The following is a 15,987-nucleotide window of genomic DNA, read 5'->3' as shown; positions in this document are numbered from 1 at the left end:
GCTCTGTTTCTTCTACTAGATTGTAAGTTCTTTAATGAATGGGTACCTAGTCTTGCTTGTTATCTCTACATTCCGGGCACATAATAGAACCTCAATAAATACATGTTGAGAGAATGAAAGTGACTTTATTTTTTATGAACTTGCTTTCCATTGATATACTGTGGTACAAAGGGGAGTCCAGGCAATAAGTTATGGGGGTGTACTATCTACCATATACTCTGTTGATACCACAGCTACAGCTAGGAAAACATGTCCATTGCTTGATTGCCCTTTTAATGAGTGACAATGTCACACATTTTTTGAGAAAATGTCTTGTCAACCCAGAATTTCTCCAGACACAGCTCAGGAAATGGCAGAGAATAAGGTGTCACAAGCTGGGCTTTGAACCAGTTCTTCTGGTTCAGTCATGGCTGAGGGATTGACACCAGATCAGACCTGAATTTTTTAAATTTGGGTGAACCTAAGTCATAACCAGCATGGGAAAAACTATGAGTCGAAGCCCTCCTAGAAATTTAATCTTAGAAAACAAGGGCAGCATACATGTTGCATAGCAACCAAATCTCTTGCCCATTGAACTCTGTGCACAGATTTGGAAATAGTAGTGTCCCGCTCCAACCTTGCCTGTTTGGCTCTCCTCAGTCCTGGCAGTAATACAGTCTCACATCAGGCTCTTAAAATGGCTCACTGCATCTCTTCTGAGTCTCCTATTCCAGCGCTTCAACCCATAAATTTTCCCATTTTGGTTATGGTTCTGGATCACCCAGACTTTAAAAATTTAGGTTTGTTCCAGTTTCTCCTCATCAGCCATGACTGAACCATTTCGCCCTGGACACAAGGCAAAAAAAAAAAAAGGCATTATCTAGGAAGTAATTCCAGCCTTTGTGAACACAGACTATGTTTTTAAAATAAACCTTTCAAAGAGGTAAATCAGTTAAGCATTATGTTGGTTAGATTTTCATTTGGAAATAAATTTATCTTCCAAATGAATGATCTTTACTGTTCTCATCTCACTGAGTGTAATGAATTAGAAAATGATCAAATTTCTGATATGCAGAACAATGCTATAATACATATCTGTACAGTCAAACGTACATATGTACACATACATACACACAGATATTCGTACACATTAAAAATTAAACATGAGTGCTGCCAAAAGATCCAAAAAGTGAAAATTTTTAAATTTTAAGAATGCTCAGGAACAAACAAAAACTCAGAATTAAGCCTTTTAATTTACTTTTCTAAGAGCAAGGACGACTATGCATATAGGAACTTATGTGTACTATCTGGTAGATAAATATTAAGGTAAATAAAAAGAGGTTTAGTCATAAGATCATGAATAGATAGACCCTTAATACTGGTATATAGATTGCATTTTTAAAATAAATAATGTATTTTATAAAGGAATAAATGCATGCCTTTAGTTAAGAAATCTAATTATACACAGGAGCTATAGAGTTGAAAGTAAGTCTTTGATATTGGGCTATATCAATTCTGGAAAGAGTCTATGCATACAAAACACACATATCCTTCCGTTTGTTTAATAAAAATGGTGAAGGAGGATACAGGGAGCACATTAGTCTGCACTTTTCATTTTTTACTTAATATATCTTGTAAACAATTTTGTATCAGCACATAAAGAGGTACCTCATTCACTTTTAACAGCTGCATTTTGTGGACGGATCACAATGTGTATGCGCTTGTTTCCTCACACTGATAGGCTAGCTGTTGAAACAGATTTTTGGTCTTCGGCATTCGGGCGGGTGATAGGAATAAATGGTAGCCTGTTGTCTTCATTTGTGCTTCTCTTAATTTTGAGTGAAATTCACTATCTTTTTTATGATTCTCAGTCATTTTTTCCCACTTTTCCAAAGTATATTTTCAGGTCCTTTATGTGTGTCTAATTGCATTGAACATCTTTATTCATTTTAATACCTTTTTATATCTTAAGTTTAAGGTTGCAAATATTTGTTCTTAGTTGGTTTTCGGCTCTATACGTTTTGCTTTTGTTTTTGCCATGCCCATTGTGTTTGTGTGTGTTTGGTATCACACGGTTTCTATTAACTTTTGATTAGCTCGTGATTCTCAAATCTGTCTAAGAAAGATCTTCCAGTCTTCAAGACGACAGCAACAGTTTATTCCATCTACTAGTAATTATAGTGTGTTTGTCTTCATTGAGCCTCAGTCTTATTGAATAAATTTTTTCAACAAGGATTTTCATATTTCTTGAAGAAGTGAAAATGTGTTGTACGGATCTTATCATTAATAAGTTTTTTTCATTCATCTCTGTTTTCATCCAGTGGGATGTTATTTTAATGATATTTGATTACGTAAAAGTATATGAAGAACCTTCAGTAGACTATTATACATGGAAATAGCAGAGTCCTAATTTTTTTTTTATTTAGTAAATATGTTAGTTAATGTCAACTTAAAATCTTTTTAGGCACAATAGCGAACATATGTTTAAAATAAGAAATCACTTTAAAACAGAAATTTACTGGAGTCCTGGAGATTTACATGGTTTTCTTCTGAAATCTCCTGTGGGGAACTTAGCAGAAATGACTACATAAAATTTTTCTTGGTTGCAACCTGGCTTCCCCTCCCCACCTAGAACATTCTGTGGCTCCCTGGAACTCCTAAGGGCCTGGGCAAATGAGGGACCTGAAGCATAATTCTCATTAGCTCCTTAGTAAATCTGCCTCTGGGTGTCTGGCAGTAGAATTCGCAGTAAGTCATTAACACCCATAGGAATCAGTCCCAGGACTAACAGCCTCTAAGGGCTTATCATAAACTGTTCCTCCCAGCTTCCTTGTCATTTTACTTAATATCATCATCTTTATTATGACTCACATCTCTTAACATGCTCAAGTGTTTCCAATTGATAAAGAGGAAAGATAGCCTTTAAAAAAAAAAAAAGGAACAGCTTAATTCACAGCACAACCCTATTTGGTGGTGTTTTGTATGATTGTTGCCGCTAGGTACCTTCGAGTCGGTTCTGACTCGTAGTGACCCTTTACGACAAAGTAGAACTGTCCCATAAGGTTTCCAAGGAGCACCTGGTAGATTCGAACTGCCAGCCTTTTGGTTAGTGGCCAAACTCTTAACCACTGTGCCACCAGGGCTCCTTTGTATAATTAAACCCCAAAACCAAACCCATTGCCGTTGAATTGATTCTGACTCATGGAGACCCTATAGGACAGAGTAGAACTGCCCCATAGGGTTTCCAAGGAGTGGCTGGTGGATTCAAACTGCCAACCTTTTGGTTACCAGCTGTAGCTCTGAACCACTGTGCCACTAGGGCTCCTTTGTATGATTAGGTGAAGTTAAAATCTCCTACGGTTGTAAAATAGTGCAGTTGTTAAAAGATTCTTATAATCTTTTTTTGTATCCTTTTACTTAAAATTTTATATAATTCTTATCGTTTGTCGTATTTTGTATTTTACAGGATTCAGTCTAACAGTTGTGTTCCAGAGCGACTTTATAACTCCATGCTCAGTCTTTTTTTTTTTTAAACCCTTTCAATGTTGTATTTGTGAGTGGAGCCATTCTACTCGTGACTCCTTTGCAAATACACAAATAAACACTGATTAAAAGAGAAAAGAAAAATAGATACCCATGTTCCCTCTTACCACCTCTCCTTCCACGTTTCTTTTTTTACATTATTCAGTCTCTTGATCAAGTGGATAAATAAATGATCACTTGAGAGTGTGGTGGAAGTGAATTCTTGGGGGCATCTTGCTTTCTTTATGGGGTTTAGACTTACTTTTATTTCCTCTTCTGGTTTTAGGCTTGATAAGTGACTTAATACTTTTCCGGGCAGTTAGAGGTTAAAAGAGAGTTGGTGGTTTCGACTTTTGGCATTTTTCAGCTGCTCCTCAGGAGAATATAAAGTGCCTGTGGAGCGGGTCCAAACCAGTGGATGTTTAAAAGGGAGAGGAAAAAAAACCAACTGAAGAACATTCTTATGTGACTTGGTTGCCTTCTGTTGCATTAAATAGATGGAAAGGGGAGTAAGTGTTGGTGCTTTATAGTTTTTAACATTAAAACTCTAAAAAAAAAAAAATCCCAAACCCTAAAAAACATGAAATGACCTTCAGGCCTATTGGCTCCCACTGTTTAGTTTATCAAGTCTCTGTCGCACCCTCCCCCATCCCTGTAAAAAATCCAGAGTGTAGTGTGAAAAGCTTCAGAAAGTCTCCTTCATGCCAGTTCAGCCTTTTAGTCGCTTGCCAGCACCTTCATCTCTTCATATGTTTCTAGCTAAGGTCTAACATGGAAGAAAAACCCGACAGCAATGGAGACCAGATGCCGGTATTTCTTCTCTGTCACTTGGCTGCTGAGCAGATGGAATTTATATCAATCGGGCATGCTAGGAGGAAGAGGCCGTGGCAGCCAACATGTGGAACTGGGGCTGAGTGACATTTTTGCTAATGTTTTGTCCTTGTAGAACATTATGCTTCCTCTTTGCTTATGAGCTGTGGTTTTCCTGACTCAGACAAGGTTCCAGCTCCAGCTGGAATGGCTGTCGCTCTTCCCCTCTCCCCCGGTCCCCCTTTTGGGGAGTGCTGGGAGCTATGGAGGAGTAGTGGGGCCTGCACAATGGAGCTCTTTATAAAAATACCTGACATCTGCATGCAATGCACCCAAATCGTCTTAGCTCAAGCCGAGGAATGCGCCGGGCATTACTAGTCACTTTTTGTCTTGTACTGTGCGCTTGTTTGATTTATATAATGAGTGAATGCCTCTGGCAAAAGAGGACATGGAGCATGTTATTGGAAGGAGGGAGCTTTTTAATTTTTTTCCAAGAAGCATTGTCACAGACAGGCCTAAAATATGAGTATTTAAAAGCAATTGCAGCCGTCACATGGATTTCTTGGCTGTGGTTTAAAAATTACTACCCCAGCTCTTCCACACACACTTTTTAAGATAAGATCAGAAAACTGAAAGACCCAACTTTCCATGATACGTAGTTTTAATGTTGGTGACTACTTTTGGTAGGAAGCAGCACTTAAAGAGTCTCCTGTTAAAAAAACTCTAGAAGAAAAACATAAAATACATTTTTTTAAATGCATAGAGACACACACATAAAAAAGAGCAGTTGGTCAGTCTCTAGTTCTTGTTCCATCTCATAGAAAAGTACACTCTTTTCATATTATAGGAAATATGTATATATACACAAATCTTTGTATTTTACTCTGACAACATGTGAATCATTCACATTTTACCTATTTAGGGCAAGTAAATAAAAAAAAATACTGCTATGTTAATACAGGATTTCATAACGCACTGAAGAGGTCATGAAATTTGCTGCTTATGTTGCAGAATTAATAAGTACTTCCCCACTCCTGCTTAATCAAATCCCTTATTTCTCAGTGGAAAGTTGAGGTGAGGTTTTGATTGGATTGCCAAAGGACTTGGGGAAAGACACCGTGCAAGTGAGTTTGGCTACTTTTGCCACTTCCTTTTGAAGAGCTGCTTTTGGCAGACTTTCCTGGTCTCTCCCAAATACACTGGCCATATATATCATACCTTGAGGCTTCTAGAAAATTCTAGGGTGGCATGGCCATGTCTTTACCTTCAGGAAACCTAAACCCTGAAACTTTGGCACTTTGTTTTAAATTATTCTCCTACCAAAGGAGTTCCTCTTGTGCCTCACTTCTTGGGGTAACAATGGGACTCATGGATATCCTGGGATTGAAGTAAACCAGTGGAGATAAGTAGAGCTCTATTTGGGATGTACAAATCCCCAAGTATCTGAAGAGAGTCCCAGGTCAGTCTTGCTTGGAGAAAATTCTTCAAGAGAGATTTTTCTTGGACCTCTGTATTTCTTTGCTGGTTTGTTACCAATGCTTGTGCCATATTGGGCACGGGATTTCTTAGCTATAGAGTCTTTTGAGTAGCCAAGTGTAAGGAAATTATAGAATGCAGCGTGTGTACCTATGATTTATGCATGTAGAATGGAATTTGGAGGCACAAAATACAAGTATTCTTTAGTATGCAAACTTGAGCTTTCTCAGGAATGAAATCGCTTCAGATAAGTTACTTAGATCAGGCAACTTGGAGGAAAAGAACCTCTTTCTCTAAACTCTCTTACGTGCTATCATCATATCCCTTGGTCTCTAAGCTCTCATCATCTGAACTCATAGTCCAAACATAGGAACTAGATAGATCTGGATAGTAAGAGATGTCTGGACAGACAGCCACATGTGCTCTTCCAGAAGAATGGCAATCTTCTGCTCTCGCTTTAGGTCGATCTGCCAATTCCTGGGAAACCCTGGTGGCGTAGGGGTGAAGTGCTACAGCTGCTAACCAAAAGGTCGGCAGTTCGAATCCACCAGGCGCTCCTTGGAAACCCTATGGGGCAGTTCTACTCTGTTCTCTAGGGTCGCTATGAGTTGGAATCGACTCAACGGCACCAGGTTTGGTTTTGGTTTTACCAATTCCTACATTGTTCAATTTTGTACTTAAACTTCATGCTTTTGCTTTTTGAATCTGTGGCTTCGTTTTTGTTCATTAGCTTCTTCCTTGGTTCTCTCCTCCTTCCCTCAAAATTTGTTCACATAATAAAGCACAAATCGTCTGTGTTTCCTTTCCTGTATTATTATCAGGAATTCTTCAAGGCCAAGGAGTTCAAGTGTCTTTTGGAGGTGGAATATGGGGGCAGTGCTAAGGAGTCTGCCAGGGTTGTTAGACTTTTGGCTCAAAGTTCCTCCAAGAAGCATGGCACCTCCTGGAACTCACCCATGTGAGCATATATTAAAAAAAAATTAAAAAAAAAAAGCATATATTACTGGAGGGCAAAGGAGCAGAGGTCCTGTGGAAGTCAGAATACAGTAGCCATAGTCCGTAGGTGTCTGTGTTATACTTTCTCAAGGAAGGTTCTGAAGTATAATATGGTTTGGACTTTGGATTCTTGGCCCTGCCATGTTTGGTCCCAGGAACTTTTGGCAGTAGCCCCTGCCAACCTGGTCTGCTGTCTCATGGATATAGTCATCTGTCCTCCACTGCAGTGCAGTCCTTTAACTATACTCAAGGAAGCAAGGGATTATGTGTACTCAGGGAAGTCTTGGGATTCCACGTGAAAGTTTAATTCTGTCCTACCAGCTGTATGCCTTTGAGTAAGTTACTTCACCACAGTGAAGCTTACTTTTCTCTTCTGTAAAATAGAAATAATATCTACCTTACAAAATTGCTCCAAAATAATGAAAATAATGGTAGTCCAGTACCTGGCATATAATAAACCCCCCACAAATGGCAGCTGTTACTGTTTTCGTTGGTTGCTAACAGCCATGGCTGCCTTGACTGGTCTTCTCCATTCCCAGCTCTAACTAGAATGAGCTACGTTTTGAGTCCAACCCCTTCAATTAGATCTCATTGTCCACCCTCCCCCCACTCCCACCAAGTACTGTTCCCTGTTGCCATCAAAAGGGACACAGCCTTTACTTTTTGGAAACTAAACATTCCAAGAGGAAGTCACTTAAGACTGCTACCAAGAATGATTTGCACCAAAAGCTCCAAGCCCAAATTTTAACCCATGAGAAAGGTCGAGTTACTGTATCTTGGGACTTTACGCTGGAGTCTTTGGAGTCCATTTCTTTGGCCCTTGACCCCTTCAGCAAGGCTCTGCCTCTTTTCAGCTCTAGAGGAGTGACTTCCTCCTGGGAGAATCACACCATGGTAGACCACCTATGCCTCTTTTCTTGGCGTAATAAAGCTCTGGGATTTATTTTTAAAATTAATGTCATGCCTCTGAGAGACAAAGAGCTCCTAGTCACTATTTCTGTTACAATTTAATGACAGATGAGAGGAGGGCTAGTGAAAGGAGCATTCATCCTTATTTAAAAGAAATTGGAGCAGAGCTCGTGCCTTAAAATTAAGCCGACATATTCTGGCAAGCGTGGCATCACTTCTCAGTATGTGGACATGCTGATGGTGTGTCTTGGGTTTTTCCCCGTTTGACCCACCAAACTCTATGATAGAGACACTTGCCTTTCTGGTTCTGTTGAAATATGACTTCTGCACCTTTATATCTAAATTCTCATGTAATAGAGATTTTAAAGAGAATAAGGTAAATAGGGAAACCCTGGTGGTGTAGTATTTAAGTGCTACAGCTGCTAACCAAGAGGTCGGCAGTTCAAATCCACCTGGCCCTCTTGGAAACTCTATTGGGCAGTTCTACTCTGTCCTATAGGGTCACTATGAGTCGGAATCGACTCGACGGCACTGGGTTTGGTTTTTTGGTTTTTTTGAAGGTAAATAGTAGCAAAGTCGGCCATTGCCTTTATATAAAAATGAAATAATTTCTAATTTTAAATTTAGTTTTCATGATAACATTTCATAAAGAATTCAAGCTACACAGAAGTAAATATAGTAGAAATTGAATACTTCCATCTATTGTCCCCGTCTTCTGAATTTCACTCTTAAGAAGTAATTTTGGGGGCCTGTTAACCAATGTAGTAGTGTTCCCTCCAGATAGTAAGTTTTTAAAAAGATTGGGTAGAAACCCTAACATGAGATATTTGTGCCAAATGCCATTTGGTGCCTACAGTCTCAGGTATGGTTGAGAATTACACAATTATCATAATTAATGAGCATAGAAAAGTAATACTCTCTGACTCCCCCACCCCCTTTAACATAAAAATTTATATGGTTGCATCAGACCTACACTATACTTTGTTTATATAAACATCCAAAAATTAAATAAATGAGATGATTGTTTGGTCTCCTCTAAGACTTGTAGGAAGGAAATATACTGAGGTACTTTGTACTACTACAAATAAAAATACACATTGCATCTCAGAGATTAGGTCAGCTGTGTATATTTTTTAAATTTTTCAAAAAATTTTTTGGTGAGAGTGAAATCAACTTGTTAGTCAAAATCCCAGTATGTAGGAATTTTTTTCTTCTTTTCTCCCCCTCTTTCTGGCATACAATAAAATTTAAAACACATAAAAAAATACTCTTGGGCGAATCTGGACTGAAATTTCTGGCAGAGATGTACTTAATATGAGATATCACAAAAACCTTAATACAATAGGTAAATACTACAGTAAATGCGAGTATTTCAGTGTATATTAGCGTACCCTTGCTTTCTGTTTTGCTAAGATCGACTACCATGTAATTGCCTTGCCTACGTTAAAATAAGAAAGAAATTACCTTATAGGGGTATGTTAAACTGCAGTTTCACAGCTGTGAGCCCAGCCAGGTTGCCCTCCTCTAGCCTCCTTCACTCCTTAGCACACAGATCCTTATACATAACAGTAAACAACCCTCAATAAATCTGAATCTTATCTCAATCTAAAGACATCACCATCATTATGGGGGGAATGTCCCTAGTCGGCGAACCCTCAGTCAGCTTAGAACAACACAGCCGTATCCAAACTTTTTGGTGCTGTCTGGACATTGTTACTTCGTGTGTTGCTGCTGCATTCCTGGGGGCCATTTATAGAGTGGTTTCTCAAACATTGGTTGTGTCACAGTGCAACTGACCATTTTAAAGCACTTTTGTTAGTTTTCTTCCACATCAAAGAAAACAGAAACATCTAATTATCATTGCCCTCATTTAGAATTAGAATCACCTGGATGTCTTTCTGTTTAGGGGTAAGTAGAAAAGTTGTGTTTCGCCTAACAAATTTAGCATTTAAACCATCTGAGTGAACGCTATGTATTTTTCCCCGTTTTTTAAAGTAAAGTATAGTTACAGAGTCTTTTTCAAATTACTTCGGTCATAGGATTAAAACAGAGAAAGAACACTTATTTTTAACCGGTCTTGTTTTTGCTTCTTTTGTATACTAAGAGTGTGTGTATGAGAAAGAGGTTACTTTCAGGTATAAATAAAGAATTTTTGAGTTCTCACTTTGTATCCTGGGGTTCTCAGGGCTACATAGGTGTGTATTGTGGACACTGATGATAAATAAGTAATGTTTATCTTAGTTTATGAAAGAAGATCTCATTGCGTTGTCTTGAGACCTGAGTAATTGCTACTCATTGTAAAATAACTTTTGTGGGAAACAGGGCTGGTGTGTTTAGAGTGTTTTAAGTTCCCTATAATTTTGGGGCATCTGAGCACTTAACTTGCAAAAGGACCTCGTAGTACAGTTCCCCCGAGGTGGCATTGCCCACACCAGCCCTGCCTTGGTAGGAAATTTTTTTAAAACAAGAACTGTACAAAGAAAGTGCATGTTAATGTGACTGAATATTCATTAGGACCCTGTGGCCTGGGGCTGGAAGCACAGAAAAGCTGTGTGTTTACCAGGCCACCCGAAAGGCAAGAGGGCATGAGGCACTTATAAACAGTGGCGCAGCACAAGCAGTGTTGTCTTTGAAAAGTTTTCATTTTCCCTTGAATCAGCTACAGTCTCTTACTTAAGGTCACTGCAGTTTGCAATCTTTGGCAGTAGGCTTCTTCCTTTTTTGGTAGTGGCAGTCTGCCTTTTTTTTTTTTTTCTTTTGGAAGTGTTTTCCTCTCAAACTGCCATTATCTTCCAAACCTGTTTCATGTTATCATTTTCAGATGCCTCTTCTCTGAGTTTCTTAGAAAAAAATGTGATGATATATATATATATGAAATTTTTTAAAGCATGGAATTGAAAGTCATATGGTTATAATTTGAGAATGTCAAGTTTGATTTTTTTTTTCAGAGTTTTGGAAAAAAAAAAGCTGTACCTTTTTCTCTGGGCAGTGAACTCGCTGCAGAGACATCAAAGAGAATGTGTACTGGATCAAGGTGATTTTTTTTCGACCACATCATTGCCAGCTGTGGTGTTTATGATTAGAGGCAGGCGTTCCAGACACCTCCGAGTCCTCACTAAGCGTCAGATCTTTAACGGGATCCATCCCAACTGAGTGACACTAAACAGACAGCCAGAGGGGAGTTGGTGGGATAGAACCAGGAGGGGTCTGGGAGTAAGGGAGGCTTTGGTGCCTGGTGCACTCACCAGCCAAGCTTTATAACAAACTCTGCTAATGCCAGGCTGCAGGCTGCCCAGAGGCCCTGTAGCATGCCTTTCAGCGCAGCTTTCATTAGCCAAGGGGATGACTAGAGCCCAGCAAACACAGTCATTGATCCTCTCTCACCAGGAGCAGAGATGTGCAGTGTTCAGGTCACAGCCCAGTCGGCTCTGAAGCAGCTCCATTTTACACTGCTGACAGCCACATACTGCTGGCTTCCAAGAGCTGACACAGTTCCTGCTCAGATCGCGAAGCTGTGCCCCACACCATGAGCTACACTGAATTCCCTCTGGATGTGCCCCCCACTTGAAATATTAACACTTGTTTACTGGTCCTGTTGACATAAGAATTCTGCAAATAGCCAACAGGACTGATAGCAGCACAGGAAAAGAGGTTCTCTTTTTCCACCTTCTGTTTCCTTCTGGGCCAGTGTAACTGCTGGGCAGTTGCTAGTTTCAAAAACCAAAATACACTGCTGAAATCAAGAATCAACCTAGCGGGTTTGGAGTTGAATATTTGGGGATTAACAATCTCAAGCTGATAGGGTTTGTCCCAGTTATGGCCATTAGCAGTGAAAAAGAAAGTAGTTTGACTGATAACAATTATTTCTCTTCAGTGCAGAAGAATTTTTTTTTATTATTTTTTTTTTCCCCAAATCACCATGAGATGGATCACTGCTAACAGCTCTTTGTGTCTGTACAAATTAAGATACTTCAGAAGAAAAATGTTATGACAACAATTTTTTAAAAAATATTGCTTGCCTGTTGGTGGGAGGACAGTGAGATCTGTATGCCAGCTCAAAACATCAAAAGGTAAGCAGAGAGGAAAGGAAGTTTATGAATTTCATTTCAAAGAGAGACAGATAACAGATTGCTAGTTCAGAACTGCTTTTAAGAAGAACCTCTCCTTGATTACCGGTCTTTTTTTTTTTTTTTTTAAAGAATTCTCTAAACAATTAGATGTCAAGGCAAGTTGAAGACTAGATGATGAAAGTATATGAGATTCTGGCTTTGGCTCATCATTTTGCTCTTCCTGTTCTGCAGATCTGTGTCCTCTTTCCTTTCATCCTCCCAGTGGACTTTTAGCTCCTCAGATCATGGCCAGTGGTGTCTGGCAGCTGTCCTCCTTGGATGGTTGAAGGCACAGTGGTTCTTTGTACAGGAGGAGTGTGACAATTACCCTGATAGCTAGTAATTCTCAGGCTTTGTGATCTAGCAGCAATAGAGGTAGCTCATCACTTGAACACCAGACAGCTCTTGAGTAATAGGGGGACCTACTATGCTGGCTGGTGGTGCTTTGCTGAAGGCTTGGACCAAGAATGTAATTGGGACTCTTACCTTAGTGGGATCTCAGTGATTTCAGGTTTCCACTGGAAAACTGTGCTATCCTACAGATTGGTGATTCTTACTTCCCTCCTGAAAGCATTGTTAGCTTTGGGCCTTTGTAGATACTAACCTTTTATCTCGTGTGTCATAAACACTAGTGTGTGATGGAATAATAGCCTAACATTTTGAACCCTATAAGTTCCATAAGCCCAAGGAAGGTTTTCTCAAGAAACTTAGGTTATGTTTCTCAGTCTTCACCTCTAACTCCAGTCACTGATAAATCTGTATTGCCTTTTCCTCTTCTCAGTCACCTAAAGTCTTCAACCCACTGTTCTTTCCCACTGCCGAATCTTACACAACTCTGAATAACACTAGCATCTCTCAAAGGAGATTCTAGTTTTCTCTGTGGTTTTCTCCCTCTATTTCATTGCACTTGAGAAATCTCTTATTAGGAACCTTTTCTCAAGTCTTAACACCCACCTCCTCATAAGACTTCTGTTCTTTAATAAGATTCTAAAATTTTAAGGGGGAAGCAATAATAACCAAATAACCCTCGCATTTATTCACATAAACACGTTATTTCATCATTCAATTTATTTTTTAAGAAGTATATGTTATATGAAGTAAGTTAATTATGTTCTCTACCATTGCTGTTCTTCCCCAGGCAAATATATGCCCTAATTGATGTTTGGGATGATTTTTTTTCTTTGATTAAAAAAAAAGTAATAATGTTATGTTTTCATATAAAAGTTTTCTTAATAGCTTTACGAAAACCCTCAACACTTCAAAGCTTTGATGTGTATTTAAGTTATGCAGTGTTGCTGTACTACCATTGCAAATAAATGTATAAAGTAAAACAACAAAGTGGTTTTATCTGATGTGCCTTTGTCATCGTGCAATGAGGTAGTTCCGCCAGTTGTTTATTTAATTACATTGTTGCCCAGCAAGGTTCTACTTTATTGTTTTCTTGAACTTTGATAGTCTTCAGGACTGTTCTGTGTCAGCATTACCCATTTTACAGCTTGAGTAGCTGAGGCAGAAAAAGGATTTCATTAGTTTGTGTGTCGTTGGTCAGAGGATGATTACTCATGATGCTTTCAGTGTCTCCAGTAACAACTTTTTAAATTGTGTGGAGTTTTATTTACCACCTGTTGAAGTAGCATATTTTTAAAAGTGCTCAGTTCTATTTGAGAGCATGAAGGTTACATCAGCAGTTTGATGATCCAAATGCCCTTTTAAGTATTCCATTTTCCCACCACTTCAAGGAAGTAGAAAATGTCTAAATATTAAAGAGGATAATGTTTGTCAAATTTTCTTTTATAAAAAACTGTGTGGGTGTGTGTGTATGTATGTAGGTAGGACGATAAATTAATTGGTTGATTTACACAGAAATAAATGCAAGTGCCACGTTAATCTTTGATTCTCTTATAAATATTTGCATTGGTATCATAAATATCATTGCAACAATGAGATTTTTATTGAGAGCACAGCTGATGGAATTTAAAATGTGTATTTTAGTAGGTTGTTGGCTGGCATAGGCACACAAGTACACAAATGCTTTAGTATGGTTGTCTTATGTTTGTTTAGGTAAAATAGTATTTGTATAATACAAGAAGAAATACCTTTGTTTATTTTAGCCGCAAGAGGACTTGATATTTTTGCTTCTGAAGGTAAGTAAAGAATAAACTTACTATTACCCTTTATTAGCATTCTGAGAAAGCTTTTTTAATAAATAAAAGCTGAGGTGCTCTTTAGCTCCTAGTTTTGCCCTTCCTTTCCACTGGCATTGGTGGAGCAAATGGGCATTTCCTGATAGCCCTAAGTATAAGGTCTGAAAAAGTCTTTTAATGAGATCTTCATACTTGGTGGAAACCCTGGTGGTGTAGTGGTTAAGTGCTGCAGCTGCTAACCAAGAGGTCAGCAGTTCAGATCCACCAAGGACTTATTGGAAACTCTATGCAGCAGTTTTACTCTGTCCTATAGCTTCGCTGTGAGTTCGAATTGACTCTATGACAGTGGGTTTTTCGGTAGTGGGTTGTACTTGGTATCAACTGGAAGGAAATGTGTTGCTTTTTGCCCCGGTCTTTGTAGATCTCCACAACCACTGTCCAGATTAAAGATAAAGCTAAGCACACTTGCTTGATGAAATTCTCTGTCTCCTCGATTTAACACCAAGCACCACCTTTGGCCATAAATCACCTGAGGATTTTAGCCATCACCCGTTGAAAACATTTAGTAACGTGTGTCTACCGTCTACCAGTCACTATTGAGTCAGTTCCAACTCATGGCGACCGCATATGTGTCAGAATTGAACTGTGCTCCATAGGGTTTTCGATAGCTGATTTTTCTGAAGTAGATTGCCACGCCTCTCTTCCGAGGCATCTCTGGGTGGACTTGAACCGCCAGATTAGCAGCCCAGTGCATTGACCATTTACACCACCCAGGAACTCTGATAATATGTTGTTGTTAGGTGCCGTCAAGTCAGTCGCGACTCATAGTGACCTGTGTACAAGAGAAGGAAGCCCTGCTGAGTCCTGCAGTATACTCACAATCATTGCTATGTTTAAGCCTATTGTTGCAGCCTCTGTGTCAGTCCATCTTGTTGGTAATATGTGGAGATCGATTTATTTTCCCTTGGAATTTTGTGTATATACCTTCCCCAGCCTGTGACATTCCACAGTATGAAGAGGAAGAAAATGATTCAAAATCTGTGAAGAATAAACACCTATTGATTTCTGGCCTAGCAAAAGCTATTAACCAAGTTTTAGACCTTGTATTTTAAGAGCTCTGTGGGGAGTCAGTGAATTTCCCTGACTTAGTGGCATGATACACCAAATTTAAGAATAACTAAGAGCAAAGAGGGTTTATGGAAGGAGGTCAGATACCTCTGGGAAAAGTTTTTCCAACATCTCATAGCTGTGCTTCCTGCCTTTTTATTTCCTAATTTTGTCACACAGTGGTGCTATGTGGATCTTCTTGCACCCCTTTTATAACCAACTAGGAGACTTCCCTGTTAATAGGTGGTGTGCACCTCTAGGAAAATCACCAGCTAGGCAGAAAGGAAGCCAGGATGAAGGCCTAGCAGGAGGCTTTCCACCCAATAAGGAGGTTGGACTTTTTCTCCTCAGTAAAGATGATTGATGACCTTTGGAAAAAAAAAGGGGGGGGGCACTGAGGCCAGCTTGAGTGTGTGGCTGGCGCTTCGTTAATTAGCAGAGGTCTCCCTGACCTTGGCAGTGTGATGTGACTCATAGGCTTGCAGGGATGAATTGTTCCCGAACAGTTCCTCCAAACAAGCCTTTTGAGTCATTTGTTAGATACTGGAGGAAAAAGATGGTCTAACCCACGTAAGACCTAAAAACAGACTTGAATATTCAAAAATACTCCACACTCAAATTCACCTTAATTTCAGAACCCGAAATCTGGACTGTAAGAAAGGCGCCAGCAGGTCATGGCAGGTTTAAAACTCAGCCCAGTCACCTCTGTTTCTTAGAGATGCGTAAAGACCTCTACATATTTCTCCTTCAGTAGTTACGTGATATCACTTTGAGCTTTGGATGTTCTCTTAAAATAGCCAGAAACACTGCTTTCTTTGGCCAGAATACAATTTTCTTGTTTTCTTGAATAGAAATATTGGCAGGTTTTGGAACTTCGTTTTTTAGTAAGGAACCCAAAAGACCCATAGAAGCCTACAGAATGCTTCTTCTCCCAG

General features: G+C 39.3%; 1 protein-coding gene across 19 annotated transcripts in view; it reads left to right on the top strand.

Moving 5' to 3' along the window:
- Window positions 1-15,987, top strand: part of BNC2 (basonuclin 2) — a 487,890-nt gene that overhangs the window by 368,335 nt on the left and 103,568 nt on the right. The window contains exon 1 of one of the 19 annotated variants that reach the window (XM_049895259.1): window positions 1-15,987. This exon is cut by the window's left edge and continues 25,048 nt beyond it. The exons of the other annotated variants lie outside the window; for them this stretch is intronic. The gene's annotated coding sequence lies outside the window, so the exon portion shown is untranslated. 19 annotated transcript variants of the gene reach the window in all.

This window comes from Elephas maximus, chromosome 9, assembly GCF_024166365.1.
Source record: "Elephas maximus indicus isolate mEleMax1 chromosome 9, mEleMax1 primary haplotype, whole genome shotgun sequence".
In the NCBI taxonomy this organism is placed as follows: Eukaryota; Metazoa; Chordata; class Mammalia; order Proboscidea; family Elephantidae; genus Elephas; species Elephas maximus.
The sequence above is the reverse complement of the archived record's forward strand: the minus strand, read 5'-3'. Positions and strand labels throughout refer to the sequence as shown.